We start from the raw sequence: 25,475 nt of genomic DNA on the forward strand, positions 1-25,475 counted from the left end.
ATAATATAAACCTCATATTTGTTGCACTAGTTTTCCCACATTGGGTTTTTCCAGGGATGATTGTCCAAAAATAACAATGTCCCTTGTGTGATTGTCTCAGTTATTTCAGTTTCTGATCTGTATATGTGTTAAGGTTGCATTTGTGTTTATTTCTGTATTTATATTTATAAATAACTTGTTAATGGAAAGAACAAGTAGGAGATAATAAACCAGATAATGCAGTAGGGATTTATGATGTGTTAGATTCAAAAATTTCAACAATTAGTGGGTTACCGATTGCATTTAAAGATAGAATTGACTTCAATGAGACTAGATCATTGGAGGTGGCCATTCGAAATATAAGGCATTGGTATGAATAATCGAAGCGCATAATCGAGACTAAGCCAGACTGGAGAGGTAATGCAAAGAACAAAGGAAAATGGGACAGAAAGAGAGAAAGACCTCAGGATACAGGTAACAAGGAGAATGTTGCACCACCTAAGAAGTTCAATGCATCAAATAGAGGACATGGATTCCGATCAAGAGAACAGAACAAGGAGACAGGCTAGAAGCCTATAGAGTGTTTTATTTGTGGCAAGGATCATCACAGGAGAGATTACCCGCAGAATCAGGGTGGTAGACCTCATATATACAGTGCATAGGAGGAACAAACTGTTGGGGATGTTGGTCAGAGTATTCTGTGTATCTATGCAGCACTGGATAACAAATAGGCAGAGCATTAGGCATCTATCATTGAGATGGACAGTAAGATTTTTTATCAAGTTATTTCTATTTTGATTGACCAGGGATCTAATTATAGTTATGTTAGTCCTGACTTCATGGAAAAGTGTGGTTTGAGTAAGGAATTGCATGCAGAGTCTTGGTTAGTACAGTTGGCTATAGGTACAAAGAAACAAGTTCATCATTGGGTAAGAGCTTGTGCATTTGATTTGAATGGTATGCCTACCACAACACATTTGAATGTATTACTGTTGGGTTCATACAGTATGTTATTGGGCATGGACTGGTTGTATCTTCATAGAACCAAGGTAGATTGTTATGATAAATCCATTGAGTGTGTTGATGACAATGGAGAACCAAGAGTCTTACATGGTAAGAAGAAAGCTACATCAGTTAGGATGGTGACATCTATGCAAGCAAAGCGTATTCACAAGAAATGGTGTAAGTTATTTGCAGTGCACATTTATAGTGATAAGGGTAAGGAAGTTGAGGATATAGATGTGTTGAGCAGGTACCTAGTTTTACAACAATTCAAGGATGTATTTCTTGAGGACATTACAGAGTTTCCACCTCACAGGGAGGTAGACTTTTCTATTGAGTTAGTGTCAAGGGTAGCTCCAACATCAAAAGCACCTTACAAGATGAGCACACCTGAGTTGGTTGAGTTAAAATTGCAGTTGAAGGAAATTTTGGACAAGGGATACATTAGGCCAAGTGTATCACCATGGGGCGCACCGGTATTGTTTTTAAAGAAGAAATATCGAACACTCAGATTATTCATTGATTACAGGAAGTTGAACAAAGTTACTATCAAGAACAGGTACCCTTTGCCGAGGATTGATGACTTGTTCGATCAACTGAAGGGAGCAGCAATGTTCTCAAAGATTGACTTGAGATCTGAATACCATCAGGTATGCATCAAAGAGGAGGACATTTACAAGACCGCATTTAGGACCAGGTATGGGCATTATGATTTTGTTGTAGTTCCATTTGGATTAACTAATTCTCCAGCTACATTTATGTATTTGATGAATAGTGTGTTGCATCCATATTTGGATGAGTTTGTTATTTTGTTCATTGATGATATACTCGTATATTCTAAAAATGAGGAAGAACATGCCAGTACTTAGCAGTAGTGTTGAGGTTGTTGAGAGAGCATCAGTTATATGCTAAGCTCAACAAGTGTAGTTTCTTTCAGACTGAGCTACATTACTTGGGGCATGTTGTCTCCAAGGAGGGCATTGCAGTAGCTATATAGAATATAAGGGCCATCATGGAGTGGGTAGCTCCTAAGAGTGTAGATGGAGGTGAGATATTCCATGGGTTTGGCAGGCTACTATAGGAGGTTCATCAAGAACTTCTTGCAAATTGCTTATCATGTCACATCGTTGCAAAGGAAAGGTAAGAAGTTCCAATGGACTAAGGAGTGTGAGGCTAGATTTGAGCAACTCAGGCAGTTGTTGACACATGCACTAGTGTTAAAGATTGCAGATATGGAAAATAGTTTATAGTATACACAGATGTTTTCAAGAGAGGACTTGGTGGAGTCCTTATGCAAGATGGACAGGTGGTATGCTATGATTCCTGGAAACTAAACGAGCATGAGCAGGGCTATCCCACACATTATATTGAGTTGGCAATGATTATACATGCATTGAAGATGTGGAGACACTATCGAATATGTGGAGACACTATGTTCTAGGTAGGAGGTTCATATTGATGAGTGATCACAATGGTTTGTGATATTTATTTGACCAACTGAATCTAAATGGTAGGCAGGCTCAGTGGTTGGCTATGATTAGTGAGTTTGATTTTGATGTTGGAATTTCTAAGTTTAACCCGTTAGAAATTCTTCCTGTACTATCTGATTTATTTCTTCCTACTTGTTCAGTTACTTACCAAGTTATTTACCATGTAAATACTGAAAATAAATACAATTGTAGTATCAACACATATAGATCATCAAATGAAAGTAAACAAGCACACAAGTGACATCGTTATTTTTGGACTAATGTCCCCGGAAAAACCCAATGCGGGAAAATTTGTGCAGCTATTCAGAGGGTTTTATTATTATGCAATTTCAGAACACAACCTGGGTGCCAGAAATGGCTCACCCAAGAGAGAATTCCCTCGACAATAGTACCTCTTAGTCGAAGACATATATTCCAGCTAAAAAACTAGATGAACGATCCCACAACAACAATGCATCTTCTGCTGCTCTGCGTCACTCCAATAGGGACTACGTCACCCTATCCGGCTCTCCAATTCTCAGTCTGTCCCATGAAATGCTCCCAGCGCTACCTCTAGGCACTGTGTTAGTCTCTTTGGCCCAGCGTCAACCTCTTTGGGCTTTGCGTCAGCTTCTGGAGCCTTTGTGTCAGCCCCTAGACCCTCTGCGTCTCACACGCTGGCCCTCTCTGGCTCTGCGCAGCTCCTGGCTGCCTCTGCGTGGCCTCTAATTGGCTATGTGTCCCTCTCTTAGCTTTGCGTTGATCCTCCTGGTACTAACTATGCCTCTCTGTTATGTATTCACTACCCCTCAGCTGCAACTCTGATCACTCACTCAATTTCCTCAGCAAACCCTACCCTAGAAAATCGAGTTCTTAATCTCTCTCGGTGTGTCCTGCAACTGACCCTCAAGCCTCCTCTTATACTTTTCTCGTTGGTCCATCAACAGCTGAAATTAAATCTCTAATCAATAGCTAATATTATATTTGGCTTGATCCATGACTTTTGGACCCTTCTAACCCATTTTTATATTAATACCCATTAATATTTTATTTTTCCTAAGTTTAGACTTAGGAACTCCATTAAAAATATTAATTATTTCAATATTTCCCAAACCGGTTAGAATCTACCCAAACCATTTCTAGGCCATAGATACCTCATATTCTTTAGCCTCTCCACCAATTTTCATGGCTAGATCACATCCGATGCTACCCAAAATCAACACTCCCTCTTAGTGAGGACTATGCTCTAATAATACTCCTCACTTAGTATCACCCTAATCATCCAACATCGGTCCCTGTGCTAATGCTAGCCTCCCTGCCCAACATCCTCTGCACTGTTGCACCATGTACTATTTCCCATGACCCTGCCACTACCACTGCTGCATCTATACGACAACTCCCTTTGCATCCGTTTTGCTACACATGGCCCTGCCACTACCACTGTTGCATTTGCATTGCATCGCCTTCTCCTCACATTGCATCGTGCTTCCCATAGCATTGCCACTGCTAACTGCTGCACTGCAACCTAGTTACTAAGAAGCAAGTAACTAATCCACCCAACTTTGACATCCCTATCAAGCTAGAAACACTCCCGATGTTGAAGCTCCCTCTATCGCTGACAAGTGCTCCCTCTACTAACCTCTGCACTACTACAACAACTCCATGCATCTCGCATTGTTGCCTCACATTGTCCCGAGACTCCTACACTGTAGCTCCCACTGTCACTCCATCTGCATCTGTCTCTACCGACATTCACCAATCCAACTACTCTTCGGGGCTCATGTAGCAAGGTATAATCCAAGAGGTTGGGTACCTCAAGGATCTTGCCCCTCATCATCTGTATTTCGTCTGACTACAGCTCGACGTCTCCCCACTTACTCTCAAGTGGTGCATGAGCACTCATGGCACAGTCATCATCTATCTCCACTTCTTTCTCCGCCCTCATTGGCGCTGCCTTGGTCTCAGAAGCCTCTCCCTTACTCTTCTTCCTCTGACACTAGTTCGCATAGTGACCTAGTTCCCCACAATGGAAGCATTTGACCTTGGAGAGGTCCTTCTTCTTTGTCTTCTCCTGCTTTCCTGCAGATGCGAGAACCGCGTCTTCTTCTTCCTCCTTCTTGATTCTAACCCCTTTTCCACTACTTCCCGCCTTGGTCACCTGTCTGATCTCTTCTTGATGAAGAGCTGCCCACAGTTCCTCCCAATCTAGAAGGCTCATCATGCCCAGTACGCTCTAGAAAAATACCTCCCAATCCTCTGAGACTATGTTCAATTCGGTCCTCACCATCAGTTCTTGATCCAGCGTGGCCCCTATGGAGGTTAGCTAATCATGGATCTCCTTCAATCCACCGAGGAAGACATCTATCTTCTCTCCCCTCTGCACCTGGTATGACCGCAACTACTTTTCAAGTAACATCTTCCTCTGCATGGAAGTATGCTAGTATAATTTCTTCAGGGCCTCCCACATCTCATTTGTCATGTCCTTCTTGGAAATATGCAGCACCACATGATCCTTGATCCCATCAAGGATTATGCACTTTGCCATGGCCATTACCTCCTCGTACTTCTCATTTTCAGCTGGATCAACTGGGATCGTTATCATTTTCAAGGTGAACTGCTTGATGCGATACCTATCTAGAATGGACAAGATCCTAGCCTTCCAGACTACGAAGTTGGAAGCTCCATCTAATCTATCCTGATCTCTCAACCCACTCACTACCATCATGTTGCTCTTCTTCTTACTCCTCTAAGTCTCTTTACTTCCCTCCTGGAAGTCCTCGGTTTGACTCCCTCTGAGTCTCAATTTCCTTTCTGGAAATCCCTCCTCCTTGGTCTTGCCCTGTTAGGTATTGTTCTAACCATAGTACCCCACCATCTTCACTTCGTAAATTACCTGCAACCCCCTATACCTCAACAATGTGAAGAACTGAGCCTCTAAGCTCTGCGCAATCCTCACACTGGAAAAATCTGCACCTCCTGGCCACAACATCAATCCTTCCTGGCTGAGAAATATGACCGGACACTACGTAGGTCAGGTCTATTCCTCTCTACCACTGCGTTGATCCTCCTCCTGGCTCGAACTGATGACGCAAGCACTCTGCGTCACCCCTTCCTTGCTGCTTTCTGCTAGGAACAACTTTTGTCACTTGGGATAGTTGTTTTCTGCTACTACTGCTCTGCTTTGTTGATGCCTTCAGTTATCCTGTGATTTGCAACCACGCTCTGATACCATGTTGGAATTTCTAAGTTTAACCTGTTAAAAATTCTTCATGTACTATCTAATTTATTTCTTCCTACTTGTTCAATTACTTAACAAGTTATTTACCATGTAAACATTGAAAATAAATACAAGTACAATATCAACACATACAAATCACCAACTGAAAGTAAACAAGCACACAATTGACACTGTTGTTTTTGGACTAATGTCCCCGGAAAACCCAATGCGGGAAAACTAGTGCAGCTATTCAAAGGGTTTGATTATTATGCAGTTTCAGAACACAACTAGGTGCAAAAAATGGCTCACCCAACAGAGAATGCCCTCAATAGTAGTACCTCTCAGTCAGAGACAGATATTCTGGCTAAAACACCGGATGAACGATCCCAAAGCAACAATGCAGTTTCTACTGCTCTGCGTCACTCTGATAGGGACTGTGTCACCATATTCGGCTCTCCAACTCTTAGTCTATCCCACAAAATGCTCCCAACACTGCCTCTAGGCACTGCGTCAGCCTCTTTGGCCCAATGTCATCCTCTCTGAGCTCTGTGTTAGCTTCTGGAGTCTCTGCGTTATCCCCTGGACCCTCTGCATCTCACACGCTGGCCCTCTTTGGCTCTGCGTAGATCCTGGCTTCATCTTCCTAGCCTCTAGCTAGCTCTACGTCCCTCTCCTGGCTCTGCGTTGATCCTCCCAATACTAAGTCTGACTCTCTGCTATGTATTCACTGCCCCTCAGCTGCAACTCTGATCACTCACTCAATTTATTCAACAAACCCTTTCCTAGAAAATCGAGTTCTTGATCTCTTTCAGTGTGTCCTCCAACTCACCCTCAAGCCTCCTCTTATACTTTTCTTGTTGGTCCATTAATGGTCGAGATTAAATCCCTAATCAACGGCTAAGATTAGATTTGGCTTGATCCATGACTTTTGGACCCTTCTAACCCAGTTTTATATTAATACCCATTAATATTTTATTTTTCCTAAATTTAGACTTAGAAACACATTAAAAATATTATTTATTTTAATATCTCCCAAACCGGTTAGAATCTTCCCAAACCATTTCTAGGTCTTGGAGATCTCATGTGCTTTAGTCTCTCCACCAATTTTCATGTCTAGAGCACATCTGATGCTACCCCAAATCCACATTTGACATCAAGTATATCAAAGCTAAAGAGAAAAGAGTGGTATATGCTCTTAGCAAACAGATACAGGTAAATCACTTAGCAGTTATGAGCTCCTATGGGATAAATCTACATGATAGGATCTTACGAGTAGGTCAACAAGATGTCAGATATATAGATATTGTGCACAGGTTACAACAAAGTACTGGTATAGGTAAAGGTATAGGTAGTGGTACATGTACAAGTATAGGTACGTGATGGTACAAGTACATGTAATGGTACAGGTACAAGTATAGGTAAATGTGATGGTACAGGGACAAGTGATGGTACATGTAATGGTACAGGAATAGGTACAGGTGCAGGTGCACAAGGTATCAATTATTGTCTTACAATGGATGGATTGGTCAGGTTCTAAGACAGGATATATGTACCAGATAACAGTGAGCTCAAGAAGGTGACCTTGAGGGAGTTTCATGCAAAAACTTATTCAGGTCTCCCAGGTTATCAAAAGACACTGACAGCAGTGAAGAGATTCTATTATTGGCCAAATCTAAAGAGGGATGTAGTAGAGTTCGTGGTCATAGGATTTGGTTGTCATCAAGTGAAAAAAAAATGTAAGCAGGTGGATTGCTACAACTGATTTTGATTCCAAAGTGGAAATGGGAAGTCATTTCCATGGACTTTATCACAAGGTTGCCGAAAACAGTGAGACAACATGATTCCATTATGGTTATTATGGACAGGTTGATGAAGGTTTCACATTTCATTCCAGTGAAGTCTATATTCTCGGCTAGCGATGTCGCATAGGTATTCATTTGAGATGTGGTCAGATTGCATGGTGTTCCAAAGAAGATTGTGTCAGACAAGGATGTGAAGTTCACTTCCAAGTTTTGGAAGGAGTTATTTGCAGGTTTGGGCACAGAGTTGGCCTTCCGTACAGCTTATCATCTGCAGACAGATGGATAGACAAAGACGGTCAGAAGGATATTGTAGGACAGGTTGAGAATGTATGTGATGCATCAACAGCGAAAATGGAGAGAGTATCTTCCACTGGTGGAGTTCGCATACAACAACAATTATCAGAAATCATTTAGGATGAGTCATTTCGAGGCATTGTATGGGTAGAGTTGCAGCACTCCCATCATTTTGAGCGATCTTTTGACCAGATATGTTGGCAGACATGGAATAGGAAATGCAGGTGATCAAGAAGAATCTAAAGGAAGCAAATGGTAGGCAGAAGAATTATGCAGATAGGAACAGGTTGTTCACGGAGTTCCAAGTTGGGGAACAAGTGTATCTGTGCATCAAACCGAAGAAGAGCTCCTTGTGGATTGAATCATGTGCCAAGCTGGCACCACAGTTTTGTGGACCCTTCAATATCATTGAGAGGATTGGGCCAGTAGCCTATCGACTTGCACTGCCTCCAATAGTGAAAGTCCATGATGTTTTTTGTGTATCTTTGCTTGAGAAGTATGTTAAGGATGTTGATCATGTGATTGACTGGTCTATATCGCAGGTGGAACCAGATGGAGAATTCCAGCCAAAACCTTAGTGTATATTGCAGAAAAAGGTGCTCATGCTCTAGAACCAAGAAATTGAGCAAGTTAAGGTGCAATGGAAGCACTTTGGGCCCGATGAAGCTACATGGGAGATGGTGGATCAGATGTGGGCTAGGTATCCTTCCTTGTGTCTCAGTTGAGTCAAAGCATTTTTGGCTTGGTGTTTTGGTATATGATTTGGTATATGTTTTAGCATATGCTTTGATGATGTTGGTTTATATACATATGTATATGGATGTAAATACTACCATGAGCTATGTTATAAAGCTCCACTATGCAATATGTTGTTATGATGTCATGTTATTATGTTGTTATGTTGGTTTGCTTTTCAGCAAGGTGACCATTGTAAATATTGCATCAAGCTAAGTTATAAAGATCCATCGACAGTATATATATTTTTCTTACAATAGTTTTGTGATTATAGGTGTTGTTGAACACTGAGGATGGTGTTCCCCTAAGGAGGAGGGTTCTGTAACATCCCTGGTGAAAATTTCATGTAATAAAAGTAAATAAAGGCAAAATAATAACCATGGATGATGGGACACTTATTCCAAGATGAATGTTGGGCAAAATCCTAGTGATGGGGATCACTTGTGATTGGTTATGGCTAAGGAAATTGGCAAAGGAAATGGATAAGGCTTTGGAAAGGAAAAATGGCATTTTTGGCACAATTATTTATGAAAATAATGGAAATTAGGAGAAAAGGGAGGTGAAAGGTCACAGGTTGCATGTGAGGAGGAAAATGAAGGAAAATAATGGAAAATGAAGAAAATAGAGGCCTTATTAATAAAAAGGCTTATGAGGATCAGTTGGTAACCTTTGTCAGTTTAGTTTTGGAGCTCTCTCATTATTCTCTCTCTCTCTCATACTCTTGGAGACTTAGAGTTTTCTTGGAGCACTCTTGGTGGGTGTGGCATACTTGGATTCTTGGAGCAAGAAGGCAAAGGAAGAGCAGGAAAGTGCAAGAAGGCATCGGGATCAACAGCTACATCAGATTTTCTTGCAGGTACCGAGTTGCATGTATGTTTCCTTCACTAGTTTTGGCATGCATGGCACATGCATGTGGTTTCTTGGTTGTGATCTATCATTGGCATGGAGGATTGCCTAGATTGACAGTGGATTGCCTAGCCTTTCCATTTCCTAGATAGCCATGGTGATTGTGGGTTTACTTTCATTGTTTGTTTTTGGTTGGTTCTCATGTTTCCTTAGCTTGGGTTGAGTTATTAGTTCCTGGAAGCCCTAGTTGGACAAACGCTCTGGAAGCCCTGTAACAACTTGGGTTGAGTTACTAGTCCTGGAAGCCTTGGTTGGACAAATACTCTAGAAGCCCTTGGTGGGTTGAGTTACTAGTCCTGAAAGCCTTGGTTGGATAAACGCTTTGGAAGCCTGATGATAGTTGTGGGTTGAGTTATTAGCCCTGGAAGCCTTGGTGTGAGAAAATGCTCTGGAAGGCTTAGATGGAGACCAATCTGATGATGGTTTTGTGATGTCCGACCATGAAGTGGAATCACTGTTTGATGGGTTGAGGTGGATAGCCTTTGGAAGCCCTAAATGATTTTTGATTGATTTGTTCTATGAGATCCCATATTCATGCTTGGACTATGGCACGGGGGTGAATGGGTGAAGAGAGATTTGGCTTAGCCATTCTACGGTGGGGGGTAACATGGAAGTCCCATCCTGGGTTTGTATTTTGCATCATTAATGAAAGGTTATTTCTCCTTGTATTTATATGAGCATTTTGATGGATTATATATGGTCTATATGACTATACTTTCATGAGTATTTCTGCTGCTATTATGCTGGTTATGTATGTGTTTTATGACAACAACCATGTATGGCTCTCATCATGTTTTTACTTGTAATTGAATGATCAATGTATCTATGACCTAATGGATGGAATGGCAGTTGATGTGTTGAGGCATCAATGGTTCTTAGCGATTCTTAGCTAAGTATGAGACCCCTATGCTCAAAACTGTTAATTACACCTATAGATTACACATTTGCAATATGTTTGACAAAATGCCTATCATGGCTAGTAGGGGTCCAGTCAAGGTCTTGAACAAGTATTTGCTTTAGTGCTATCATTTCCATGTTATTTTACTGATTTGAAGAGATGGTTCAATTATGGGCAGTGACTTGGGCTCTAGGCCGAAAAAGTGGCTCAAGTCCCAGAGTCATTGGCATAGCACTAACATTTTTGGTCTCTGGTCATTAGCAAGCAAGCCTATGAGAGCGGCTTTGGGTTTCTAGTCGCCCTAATGCCTATAGCATGGGAGCAACTGAGGCTTAAGTTTTCCAAAAGATCAGTTGGACCCCAAGGCAAGCTACCTAAAGTATTAGACTAGTTCCTGAGGGTCATGTAGGTGATGATTAATCTTTGCATGATGTGTTTCCATCGGTTCCACTTCCTTAACGTGACTTAGGAGGTCGAATCATATCATAGTGCCCTCTCATCACATGTTTACCCCGACTAGCCGATTGCTTGGGTAGATGTGGGAGGAGGGTGTTACAATGACAAAGATACATTGCGATAATATTGAGTGGGATTTGATTGGTAGATAATCCTGTATATAGCTGGGACTAAGATCTCCTCATATATTGATTCAACACTGACATACAAGACAAGCTTAGGATTGTGGTTGCCGCCTCCATGAGAGGGAGGATGAATAAAGTATCCTTTTTATGATATATATATATTTTTATATGATATTTGATTTGATGGTGGCATGATGATAAAGAAGGTACCAAATATAAGCATAATGTACAAAGAGTAGGAATGATAGAGAACACCGAGTCAACTCTTCCCCCATGTCTGAGCTCCCAGTGTGAGGAATTGAGATTGAGGGTTCTTGGGGTCAAGGGATCTTTGGACAATAGGGTCATAGATGTTTCTCCCCTATTTTTTACCCATAGGGTGTGTGTGATCCTTGTCTGTTTTGACAAGTTGGGTATCTCCCCCTATCTTGGTCTATGCAGAGTATACCCTAGTTGGCATCATACCCACAAGTTGGGCTTGTTGGGATTTTCCCTCCCCATCTAGCCAATGGGTTGAGGAGGCTTGTGTGATCCTTACCTTTGGTAAGTTGGGTATCTCACCCAAGCTTGGATTATGATGTAGGTGTTCTACCACATGACTCTTTAGGGTCATTGATAGGAAGATTAGTGGGCAATAGGATGGGTTGAGATGTGCTCCCCTATATCACCTATTGCTCGATATGGGGTTGAAGATGTTTTTCTCCCCTATGATATTTCAAGTTGAGATGTTCTCCTCGATGTGATTTTTGGGTTGAGATATGCTCTCCTTTATTGTTCCAGGTTGAGACTAAGCTCCCTGACATGGTTTCAAGTTCAGATGTGCTCCATGATGTTGTTTCAGATTGAGCTAGGCTCTCTGATGTTGATGCGGGTTGTAGAATTGGCTCCCTGCTGATGTTTCTCGGGTAGTAGTATTGGGCTTCCTATTGATAGTGATTCCGGGTGGTAGCAGTGGTTCCCCGATGAATAGAGGGTGGTAGCTTAGGCTCCCGTCTGATATCAAATTCTTCTTCTTTTAGATTTGAGAATGCTTAACATATGAGCAGAGACAATCAAGAGATAAGCAGGAAGAAGCAAAGATGAACTGAGATGAATAGTGACAACATTTGATGATGAGATACTTGAGATTGGATATGATTTTATGAAAGGATACTTGCGATGATTACATGATGTAGTTGGAATTTCTCCTTAACTGAGAGGGAGTGTTAATTTGGTAGCTTAGTGAAAAATTCCAACCATGGTATGAGATTCCTCTTTTCAAGAGGACTAATTTTGACTATTGAAGTGCTCAATTTGGACAAGGGAAAGTTTAGTTTTCAATTAAATCCCACATGTGCATATTTAATTAGGTCACCCCTAAAGAAAATTGCACACCCTTGAAGGTTGTAAATACAATTCAAGTGAGCCTCATTTAAATAAAAACATGGAGAATTCTTCTATTCTCTTCTTTGGTTTTGGCTCGCACAGGTCTGAGGCGATTTTACGGAGATTGGTTGGCACAGGTCTGAAATTGCAGCGTCCAAAGCTTACATATTTGTTTTTAGGGTTTTGGGTCTCAGCTGAATGAATGTCATGGAGAATTTCCAACTGCACTCGCAAGAATGTCATGAGAAATTTTGACTGAAGCCTTTCAACCACATGCATGACACGTCTTCCCTGCCACTGGGACCTAAAGGTTGAATTTTCAATTGATCGAAGTTTTCGTTCATTGACAGCCGAGTTTGACAGTTGAATATAGACATTGAAAATTGATTACAAGTTCCTGAATCATGGTTTTGGATTATTGGCATTCAGTTGGATTCATATCATGTTTGTTGTCAAGTTGATTTTTGTTGGATAGGTTTATGATGAAAGATATGAAGCATTGTACTCTCTCTTTGTTGAATCATTCAATGACAATCTAACAAGAAGAGGAACTTGAAACGGTTTTCCCCATAGTGGGTTTTACCCTGGTCTTCGACCAATCCTGGTGTCTCTATGTGTGAATGATTTTATTCTATTGTTCCTCTATGTTCCACCACATTGATTACGATATTTCTCTTTCTATATAGTTGCATATGCTATTAAATAATTATGTAAATCTGAATAACGTTATGATGCTATAGGGTGAATTTGATATGGAAATAATGAAATGTAATTATCAAAGAAAAGAACCTATAAGGCACATTTATGTTAATTATCAAAGCAATTAACATTTATGTGAGTTTCCACACTACCTATAAGGCACATACCCCATCCAGATGTTCACCGGGTATGTCTTTTTAGGATTATTCTTATATTGGATTTCCAATCCCGAATCATCAAAGAATTTTCGTCCTCTTCGACTAGTCTTTTCTTGGATGCCCTACCTCATCCTCAAATAGTATCGGTCTACAACTTCTTCACTAGATTCTCTAATCCATAAGAAGTTCTAATCTTAGATGCTTATCCAATCCTCCAAACTCCATTATTTCCTTATGGACTTCACTAAGACTTACTACTGTTAGTCTTGGTCTAGTGCATGACACATAAAAAGAAGAATTTTCTAACATCACTCCCTCTCAATTAGGGAAGATATGTCCACCAAACCAAGCTTACCTCTCAGGTACTCAAGCTTCTTGTTTGGTAACACTTTAGTAAGAATATTTGATACTTGTTCATCTATAGTTATATGATGCAGATCCATGACCCCATCTCGTATCAAGCTTCTGATGTAATGGTACAATTATTTATATGCTTCATCCTAGCATGAAACACCAACTCTTCTGTCAATCTTATGCAACTTTCGTTATCACAATGTATGCATGTAGGGTTAATCAATCCTTCAAATAAATCAAATAATAACTTCTCGAGCCAAACAATTTCCCTACAGACTTCACTTGCAACAACATACTCAGCTTCAACGCTACTCAAAGCAATTGTATCCTGCTTTCTATTGATCCATGAGACCATGGAAGATCCTAGGCTAAAACATCCACATGTTTTGCTTCTTCCATCTGTCTCACAACCACCCCAATCAGAATCATTGTATCCCATGAGCTGGATCTCATTACAATTATACCGAAGGTAGTGATGTATGGTTCCAAACAAGTATCTAAGGATGTGCTTGGTTGTTATCCAATGGTCATGCTTTGGTTCCATCTGAAATTGACAGAGGACATTTAGTGCAAAACAAATGTCTAGTCTTGTGTTTACCAAATACATCAAGGACCAAATTAACTGTCTATAGCAAGTAGGATGCTCTGGACTAGAATATGAACTCCTTAACTTCTTTAGATTGGTAATAATAGTATTCATCATAGGCTTGCTATTCATCATGCCAAATTTTTTAAGAACCTTGATCACATATTTCCCTTGACCAAGATATATTTCACCTAGTTTCTGCTAAACTTCTATACCCAAGTAATAATGCATAGTCCCAAGATCCTTTATATCAAACTCAACTGCTAACTGCTTCTTGCATTTTTGAATTCGATGCTCTACACCTGTAACAAGTAGATCATCCACATATAATAGTATGATGACTGGTTCACTCTAGACCACCCTGATGTATAAGTTAGGATTTGCATAACTCTTGGTAAAACCAAGTCTCAATAGCTATGCATTTGTTCTTGCATACCAACTTCTAGGTGTTTGCTTTAATCCATATAGAGCTTTCTTCAGTCTGTAGGCATGAGTCTCCCTCTGATTTAATTCAAATCCATGAGGTTTCTCAAGGTAAACATCTTCATCAATAGTCCCATTCAGAAAATTTGTCTTAACATCCATTTGATGGATGTTCCATCCCATAGTAGTAGCCAAAGAAACAAGTGATCTAATTGTTGTATATCTAGTTGTAGGAGCAAAGGTTTCTTTGTAATCAATACCTTCTTTCTGTGAGAAGCCTCTTGCTACAAACCTTGCTTTTTATTAGTCAATGCTCCTGTCTACAACATGATTTATCTTATATATCCATTTTGAAGTGACTATTGATTTGTCACTTGGCCTAAGAAATATTTGCCATACATCATTCTTCATAATTGACTGGTATTCTTCCTGCATCCCACTCCTCCACTCTTGATGTTTAGTTACATCTCCATAGGATGAAGGTTCAACTTCAGTGAGCTTTGTCATATATGTTGAACCTTCCTCCCCTTTTCTGTGTGTCCTTCTGCTTCTTGTAGAGTATTTCTCAACCAAGCAAGCCTCTTTTGATTTTCAGGAACAATTACTTGTTTTACAGGCTCACTCAGAACTTCAACATCTTCTTGAGTTGATGTCAGATCTTGACCATCATTGTCCCTCGAGATATCCTCAAATATAGGTATCTCTTCTTCATCAAAATCGACTAGAACATATTTTGATTTCTTGTAAGCTATACTTTCATCAAAGATGACATCCCTGCTTACCTTGATCCGATGATCCTCCTTGATATAGATTCTATAAGCTTTTGATGAAGCACTATACCCAACAAAGATGCCTTTCATATTGGTAGGATGCAACTTCTTCCTTTTGTCCTTTGGTATATGAATATAAAAAAGACATCCAAATATTTAAAGATGATCCACGTTCAGATTCTTTCATATAAATGCTTCTTCTAGAGTCATGTTGCTAAGAATTTTGTGAGGACTTCAGTGCTGCAAGTAACAACTATCACACATGCTTCTCCAAATAGGAACTAAGGGAGATATTGATCATGAAGCATGGTGCTTACACATTCTTCAATTGTTCTATTTTTCCTTTCAGCCACGCCATTATGTTCAGTATTATAAGGAACAATTAGTTCCCTCTTAATCCATGCTTCCTTGCAAAATGCTATTATTTATTTAGAGGTATATTATCCACCATTGTCTGACCTCAGAGTCTTGATCTTTCTTTCAGTTAGATTCTCCACTTCATTCTTGAATTCTTGAAACTTATTGAATACTTCCATCCCATAGTAGAAACGAAAGAAACAAGCGATCTAATTGTTGTATATCTAGTTGTAGGAGCAAAGGTTTCTTTGTAATCAATACCTTCTTTCTATGAGGAGCTTCTTGCTACAAATCTTGTTTTTTATTAATCAATGCTCCCATATGCAACATGATTTATCTTATATATCCATTTTGAAGTGACTATTTATTTGTCATTTGGACAAGGAAAGATTTCCCATACATCATTCTTCATAATTGACTGGTATTCTTCCTACATCTCATTCCTCCACTCTTGATGTTTAGTTACATCTCCATGGGAGGAAGGTTCAACTTCAGTGAGTTGTCATATATGTTGAACCTTCCTCCCCTTTTATGTGTGTGCTTCTGCTTCTTGTAGAGTATTTCTCAACCAAGTAGGCCTCTTTTTATTTTCAGGAACAATTACTTGTTGTACAGGCTCACTAGGAACTTCAACATCTTCTTGAGTTGATGTCATATCTTGACCATCATTATCACTCGAGATATCCTCAAATATAGGTATCTCTTCTTCATCAGAATCAACTAGAACATCGTTCAATTTCTTGTAAGCTATACTTTCATCAAAGATGACATCCTTGCTTACTTTGATCTGATGATCCTTCTTGATATAGATTACGTAAGCTTTTGATGAAGCACTATACCCAACAAATATTCCCTTTATATTGGTAGGATCCAACTTCTTCCTTTTGTCCTTTGGTATATGAATATAAACAAGACATCCAAATATTTGAAGATGAACCACATTCGGCTTCTTTCCTGTAAATGCTTCTTCCAGAGTCATGTTGTTAATAATTTTGTGAGGTTTTGCAAGTAAACACCTGTCACACATGCTTCTCCTGATAAGAATTGAGGGAGATCTTGATCATGAAGCATGGCTCTTACACATTCTTCAATTGTTTCGTTTTTCCTTTCAGCCATGCCATTCTGCTCAGTATTATAAGGAATAATCAGTTCCCTCGTAATCCATGCTTCCTTGCAAAATGCTATTAGTTCTTTAGAGGTATATTCTCCACCATTGTCATACCTTAGAGTCTTGATCTGTCTTTTAGTTATATTCTCCAATTCATTCTTTAATTCTTGAAGCTTCTCGAATACTTCATCTTTATTCTTAAGGAGGTATAACCAAGTCTTCCTTGAGAAATCATCAATGAATGTCACATAATATTGATGCCCACTAAGAGATTTTACTACCATAGGACCACATACATCAGAGTGTATGAGATCTAAAACTTCCTTAGATCTAGTATCAATTCTTGCAAATGGCTTCTTCACGTTCTTGCTTAGAGCACAACCCTTACAAGTCCCTTCATGTTCTTCCTTCAATTTGGGGATGCCATTGACCATTTGATTTAGATATGGAAAAATCTTATAATGAAGGTGTCCATACCTTTTATGCCATAGTTTGGAAGGGTTCACATCTAAGTGAACTAGGGCTTGAAATAGAGGTGTAAAAAGTATATATAATGTCCCCTCACAAATCCCAATTACTCTAGCATGATCAATACTAGAGTCCTTGCCCCAAAATAACACCTTTCCATCAACAAAATCAATTATATCAACCTTATGCCCTAGACAAGAAATAGAAAGTAAGTTTTTAGTCAAAATTGTGATATATAGAATGTTGTTGAGGTGAATATTGCCACCAGACTCAAGCTCCAACGAGGTATATCTAATCCCTTTCACTAGATAACTCTTCTTGTCTCCAAGTTTGATTGAATAAGAGGAGGTTCCTTTTTACAAAGTCTGGAGTTGACTGCATTATCCTGTCATATGTCCGGAGGCACCGCTATCAATAACCCATACATTCTCATCCTTGAAAGTGCCAAATAAAGTGGAGAATATACTTCCATCTATCACTTCTTTTGCTATCTTGGAGATCAAATTTAGGATGCAATCTTTGATGGATGTATCAAGATTCCCAAGCAACTTGAAACCCTTCTTCATAACCCTTTCCATAGTGCCAACTAGGATGTGATCTTCAGTCTCCTTCTTGCACCTTAGCTCTGATACCATGTTGGAAAATCAAGAGACTTGTAGATTATAGATGATTTTCCTTAACTTGATAATTACTTGTGATGTTAGTTGGCCTTTTATTACTTCTTTAGTTCTTGTTCATCAAGAAATTACCAAAACAATGAAGATCACAAAGAGACAAAGTACACAAGATATAGGCTCCAAGCCAGGGAAAAACCCCTCCAAGGGGAAAACCCAGAAATAAAGCTTCTCTTCTTATAGAATCTTCTTACAATGAGACTTCCAAGACCTAAAGACCAAAGCCCAAAATCCTTCTAAGAACCAAGTCATCCCAGCAACAAGCTCTCTTTCCAATGAACCAGTTCTTCCAAGATCTGCAAAAGTGTCACCCTAGCGACAATCCAAAATTTCGGCCTTGCAACTTTGTACTACAAATTCGAACTACAATTTTGTTCTACAATTTCAGCCCCTACAACTTTCACATAAAACCTAGGATACTTCATACATGTGGACAAAAAATAAAGTTTCCCAATAAACCTTGCATCTTCAAATTCTTCTTCTTTCTTCTTGTCTTTTTCGCTCTTCTTTCTTCTTCGCTATTGCAGATTGAGCTTGCTTGAGTGTATATTCCAAAGGAGTCGAAGTCCCTCTTATTTATTTCCTTCTTGAGGGGTCAAATAGCCCTCCTTTAGGCTGAATTTACCTTCACTGGGATGTCTTGGTATTGGAGGAATAAATGGATTTTCTTAACACAAAATAAATATTTTTCTTTGTTACAATGAGTCCAAATGGGACTATAATACATGACATAAATTCTTCTTTGTCCTAGAAAGACCTAGAAGCATGAAGAACATGATTTTGACCTAGACTTGAGCATGAAACCCATGATCTGAATACAATACAATTGTTTTTCTTTCTTTATAAAAAAATAAACAATGTCATGTTTACAAAAAGGTTATTATGAAGACCGAACCTAGTTACAATCTCCAATAGTTTTTGCCTACCAGGACTTGGTTGTGTTTTGGTATTGACAGAAGTAGAGTTGTTTGTTGACAGTTGTGAAGAAATCAAATTTGTTAATGAGATTGAGAAGAGACGAGAAGTAAATACGCTAGGGATTGAAATTGATATACATGCTAAAAAAAGGAAACATAGATTGTATTGTAGTACCTTTATTGAACATATGTGGATCCAGTACGAAAATTGTGAAACGTGGTCTGCCAGCTAATTAGGGTGGTGGGGTGGTGCAAGGCAGGAGAGTGGAGTCTCCTTTAGGTTGGAGCCTAAGAACACTTCAGGGTTGCATGATGGTGCAAGGGAAGAGAGTGGAGTTTCCTTCAAGTTGGAGCCTGAGAACACTTCAGGGTAGCAAGGTGGTGCTAGGGCAGGTTGGAACCTGCATAGGGTGTTGGAGCATCCATCCAATTGCAACTAGTAAATAGGGTGTTGGAGCATACTTTAGGTTGGAGCTTGTAAACCAAGGTGTTGGAGCGTTCTCCCAGTTGTAGTTGTTAAATAGGGCATTTGAAATCAACTTCTTGGTTGTGATTTTATGGAATGAAACCAATGTTGAAAGCTGATAACTTGGTTGTTAGAGCTATATATTATTTTTTATAAGGATATGTTGGGAATTACAATGAATGGATTCTATATTTGTCATACTATAATATATAAATAACCATAAACCATATGGATCTAGACTCCTATATATATGTATTTTTAAGTCCTTAAATCAAGGCCTCATATTCAACAATGTTGTTTCTACATTCAAACTCTAGTCTACATGAGATGATACTCCTATTCCTAGATGGATCAATAATAAGATATATGGACCATGCACCCTCAATGGATTTAGATCAATTAAAAAATAAGGTCTGGATACCTATATCATGATATAGATGAACAATAAAGATCATGGTATTAGCATTATAAGGAACACTTTGTGTGTTGCTAACACAAGCTTGAGCTTCCTTTAGCCCACAACTAGTAAGAGTAAGTTTGACACTTAGCAATAGATGAGGGTTGGGCATCAAAGTTCCCGAAAAAGGAGTCTATCATCTAGTTTCCTAGGATAGGAATTTATATAGGGGATGGTTCATTGGTGCTTCTAACTATTTGATATTGTGCTTCATGTATTTTACTCTCATTATATTAATCTTATAGGGAACTCCATTCCATAAAAGGCAAATATGAGACCAATATGATGCAAAATTTCCTTGTATTTTAGTAAACCAATCCATACTAAATAGAATCTCACGTGCTTCAATGAAATCTACAACCACTATGCCAATAATCTAGTGGACCCTAGGATTAATTGTGAGTTTGATCAAAACCTTGACTATGGTTCCATCTAGTTGGATGATTCTAATAGATATTTTGGCCAAAGTAACCCTAATAATTTTCACACAAAATATGCAATAGAATTATTGGAGGCCCTAGAATTGACTAAGTAGTTATGGATATTTTTGTTGGATATTTTGAAGCTTAGAAAGAATGGAGCAGTTTGCCTCTTATTCCTTTTCTCAAATTATTGGAGGTTGGTCACTATGGATTTCCCAATGGGTTTAGACTAATATTTTGTCAGCACCTTAATCATCAATTTACATTGTTTTGGATTCATCTTGCACATACCCATGATGGAAATGTTATTCTTCATTTTCTTTAGGTCTTCCACAATGTTATACTAAATAAGTGATGTAGTTGGCTTACTCATGAATGGGGAATAGACATCAAGTATAGGGTGTGATACCCTAGGAGTCTCATTTTGTTGAGGATGTGGTTGGGCCTTGAGGTGATGGGTCTAATAATTTTTAGATTTGGTAGTATTACAGTGGGAACTTTTCTCCTCAAAGGATATCTCCATGTGGGTTTTATTTTAGGCTCCTTCTCCCCAATGTTTATTCCAATGAACAAACTTCTTATACTTTCAAATCTTCAACTTGGAAGTCGTTTTTCAAAGAGGCCTTATTTATAAGTAGGCATGTGAATTTCTTGAGGGTAATATTAATTAATAAATGTACTCACCACCAAGTTCATGGATTCCTACCATTACACACAAGTATTTTTGGAATAATTTTCATAATAGTAATAATAGAAGTTTTCCATGGCTACATAATCTAGATCCATGTTAAAGGTAGCCAATGGTAGTTAAATGGCTATGGATGGAGGATTTGGTCTTACGATGAAGGGCCTATAGTGTATATGATTAGACATACTCTTCCCTAAACTTTTATTGATTTTAATGACCTCATTGGTGAGCTTATTGATCATTCTTTATAGATCTTCTAGTTGGGAACTCCCCATCTCTTTCTTCACCCTTTACCTATGATTTATTTGCACTTAAACTTTTTCTTGGTTGAAACCCTTTTTAAATGGTTTTATTTACATCCCATAATCTCCAACTCAATTTTATTAACCTTAGTAAACATTTCTGTCAAGGTTTCTTTAGCAAATATTTTTAACCACATAGACATGGGATAGGGTAAAGCATTAGAAAAAAGTTCTTTATGTATACTAATAGAGTTAAACTATTTAATATTGACATAATTATATGCATAGACTATTTTACCTTATCTATGGGTTCCATGGCTAGAGTGACAAATTATTCTATCAAGGCTATGGTAGTAATTGTCTCTCTGAACTTATCAATAAAATAAGTTTTGAAGGTGTTCCAATTAGCAATACATTTAGAGGGAAAACTAAAGTAACTTTTGGATGCCTTATTCTTGAAAGTGCACGTGAATATATGGCACAACATTCTTGTGATGCACATTCATTAGACAAAATACTAAGCTAAATTATTTACCATGGTAAATATCGTTATATTCTATATGAAGCATATATATGTTTTGGTCTTGAAGAGACTCCTCAAATACTAGTAATGCTCAAAACCATTACAATAAATACTCATTATGATCATAACATGTCACATGCAAGAATTAAACTTGGGTGGGGAGGATAAAAGTATTTCTTCCAATCACCCAAACTAAACCCAATTGGAAAATAGCCAAGAAAAAATTATTTATAAGGTCTACAAGTTTCTTGGATATATCTAGGTCATACTTAAGCAACAATCGGTTTGGGTGCTTTGGAGAATTATTGTCTACCTCAATGATAACCGCCATGTCTTTGGCCAACAAAGGATGATTTAAGTCTTCCATATTATCTCTAAGGTTAAAGCTTTCTTTGGAATCTATAAATTCTACCTTCTTCGTCCTCCCTAGATCTTTCTTCTTCGGATTGGTTTAGTGGGGATGGAGGGATATGGTTTGGAAGATGGGAAATTTCAAAGAATGATTGGTCTATTAGATATTTGATACTATGTACTAATATCTAATCTCTCTAAGACATTATAGGTGCTCTCTTCCTAAATCTATGAGTGATAAGAGGGGTAATGTGAAAAATGCCAATAATCCCAGTGCATTGGTGCATGATATGCCTGGCTAGATTTTCTTTGTTGATAGGGATATCAAGCTCATCTTTGTTATGATGTTGATTAGGACGAACATTGTCAAAGTATCAATCTTCAATAAGACATAATAGAGTGTTCAAGACCTCCTTCTAGCACTAGTTTTATCTTAATGAGCTAGAATGTTTTTCTTAACAAATAAGGGGTCCAACTTAAGATAAAGTCTCATTTAGACTCTCCCTTATTTGGGATAGTTGAGTCCTTTGGATTGATTTCCCATAAACTAGTTTCAATGGGCTTTAATAACAGAAATGAAACCTAAATCAATTAAATTTCCCTTCAAAACATGAATTCTATGAAATAAACTAAAAAATATATAATCTAGCAAACAAGGATTAATCCAAATTCACCAAAATATAGTATCACAAACTATACTTTGGAAAAACAAAAATTAACTTAAATCACTAATTAAAAAAAAAAATGTTACTAATCTATTTTATGTTGATAAAAGGAGACTTTTAACTATTCTAATATGTGGGGGTGCATAAGCATGTGTAGAATAATCTGAGGGAATAAAAATCACCACCACATATATCCATAGAATCACAATTAAAAAAATTCCTTATGTAATACATGGAGAACAAGGGGGTTGCGGAGCAGCTAGTCCCTGTGTTAAAAATAAAATAATAGCAAAGAGGAGCTTTTCTTGCCGGCAGTCGCTGAATCAATGAAGTTCCCCAAACTCAATGAACTAGTGAAACTAGTATAAAAATGACCTTGACCCAAAAAGGGTGAGATGCAAACTTGGCCTAGATAAGGTGTTGGGGAACAATGCTCTTGCAATAGATGATGTAGTGAAGTAAGAGAACCTAAACCCTCTCCTTGCTTGACGATCGATCTTTGCCCTCTCGTCCACTATCGTCGATCTTTGCCGCTTGTTCGCTGGCTATAGAGATAGAAATGGGGAGTTCCAAGATCTCAGTCACTCTAGGATAGATAGTTGTGCCCGGGAAAGGAGGTGGATGGGTTTTATGCCTGCCCAAAATGATTGATTTATTTTCGAATATAATCTATGGACAGAAAAGGCATGCGGGGTGTTGGGTCCCTATAATACTAGTGATTACCCCATTACTATTGTAGTTATACCCCTTATTTATATTGTTGTGCCCCCATTACCCCCATATTGTTATTAATGTGCCCATAGAATCTCTCTATTGTTATTTTTGTGGCTTTATATTATTATTGTTAGGTCGGCTGGATTATATTGTGACTCCATAGACTCCTATATATAGAAAGGAGGTTTTGTCATTTGAATCATCCAAGAATTGTTCATTTATGTAATGTAAAGGAGGTTTCCCCCTCGAAGAGGCTGAATTTTAAGGCGTGGATCTCTCTTTTCTATCTTTTTGTGAGCTGGTTTCATAACATTTGGTATCAGAGCTTTGGATTCTAGGGTTTCGCTGCTCCAAACAGGTCATCGTGGCATTTTCGCTATAACTTTTTTTCTGTGACGTTTCAGAAGTTGCAAAAAAAACCCATTTGAGAAGAAATCGCGCTGAACCTTGGGTCCGAATTTCAGAGCTTTTTGCACTATATTTGCGGAGATATGATCTCAGGAAGTTGGTCTTTTTGCAGACTCCTGAATTACACTCAAAACAGGTGACCTGGGGAAAATCGTCATAACTTTCTTTCTGAGCATCAGATTGAAATTTCGTAAGAAGTTACAGAAAGAGGACGGACTTTAGTTTCTTTTATATATTTTTCAGAGTCAAAGGTTGAAACAGTGACACGTGGCACTTCATACAAGTTCGCTCTACTGAACTAGTCTATAATCAGGTCACTGCGGGAGATTGTGCATAACTCTTTCTTGGAGAATCCAATTTGGTTCAGACTAGTGGCATTGGAAAGAGGACACAGAAGGCTACTACAGATCACAATTTCAGAACTGGATGATTCGAAATTACAGAGATACATCAGATTCAATATCAGGCTTCTACAAAGTAAAAAAAGGTGTGTAGTTTTTATTTTTTATTTTTGCATAAGCTTGGTTTGAAGGAATTCAAAGGGCATAGTAAAGCATTATTATCGGTAACTGATGCCCCAAGGAAAGAAAATGCAAACACCTAGTAAGGAACCTGAAAGCTCTAGCATGACTCATGAAGAAGAGGAAGAAATGCTACATGATATATCAAAATTACAAGAACAAGTGCAACAAATGTCACGCTCACAAAAGCTAACAGATGCTAAGATAAATGGCGTGGAATCTAAGATAAATGGCATGGAAGCTAAGATGGATGATTTGAAGATAGATTTGAAGACAGATTTGAAGAAAGACATGGCAAATTTGAAGACAGATTTGAAGACAGACATGGCAGATTTGAAGACAGATTTGACAAATTTTCTACAAGAAATACTTACTAATGGTGAAAAGGTAGTAAAGGAAACTCATGATGTGAACAAAAGAAATGTTAATCATGATTCCATAGACTCTAATGTTGGATCGAAGACCCACCATATTCCAAAAATCGATATGAGGAAGTTTGATGGCAAGGATCCCGCCACATGGATATTACAGATGGAGCAATTCTTCGATCTCAATAATGTGCAAAACACACAAAAGGTACGTATGGCAACTTTATATTTGGAACCAAATCAGTTTGTATGGTATCAATGGCTTTGCTCTCGTAAACAATTTATCACTTGGGCAATTTTTACGGAAGAATTGATAGCACATTATGAGGATACAAAAAGCAACACTTTTTTTAGCCAATTGATAAGTCTCAAACAAAAGGGTTCAATAATGGAGCACATTGAGGAGTTCCAAAAATTGAACATAAGGGTAAAAGATATTCCAGAGGAGCATAGGATTGATGTGTTCATAGGGTCTTTAAAGGATAATATCCAACATGATGTTCGCCTTTGGGAACCTGATTCATTAGAGAAGGCATTCAGGTTAGCAAGAAAAATGGAAAGCAAAATTATGGCAACCAGGAAGCATACCACTCACAACTATAAAGACGGAAGTGTTGTTGCCCTTAGTCTTCCACAACCTATAAGGTTGACACCACAACAATTGGAAGAAAAAAGAGCAAAAGGGCTTTGTTACAGTTGTGATAGCAAATACACTAAAGGTCATAAGTGTGCTGAGAAGAAATTATTCTACATAGATTGTGAAGAGGAAGAAGAAAAGGAGCAAGAAAGGTCAAAAGAAGAAGATATACTCCAGGAACAAAGCCTAGATGAAGAACAAATAAATCCGACCATATCTTGTAATGCATTGGCGGGAATTACCACTCCTCA

This window comes from Pinus tabuliformis, chromosome 1_2 (genome assembly GCF_031772625.1).
Source record: "Pinus tabuliformis cultivar Carrire ecotype Pingquan chromosome 1_2, CPIR1, whole genome shotgun sequence".
NCBI classification, from domain to species: domain Eukaryota; kingdom Viridiplantae; phylum Streptophyta; class Pinopsida; order Pinales; family Pinaceae; genus Pinus; species Pinus tabuliformis.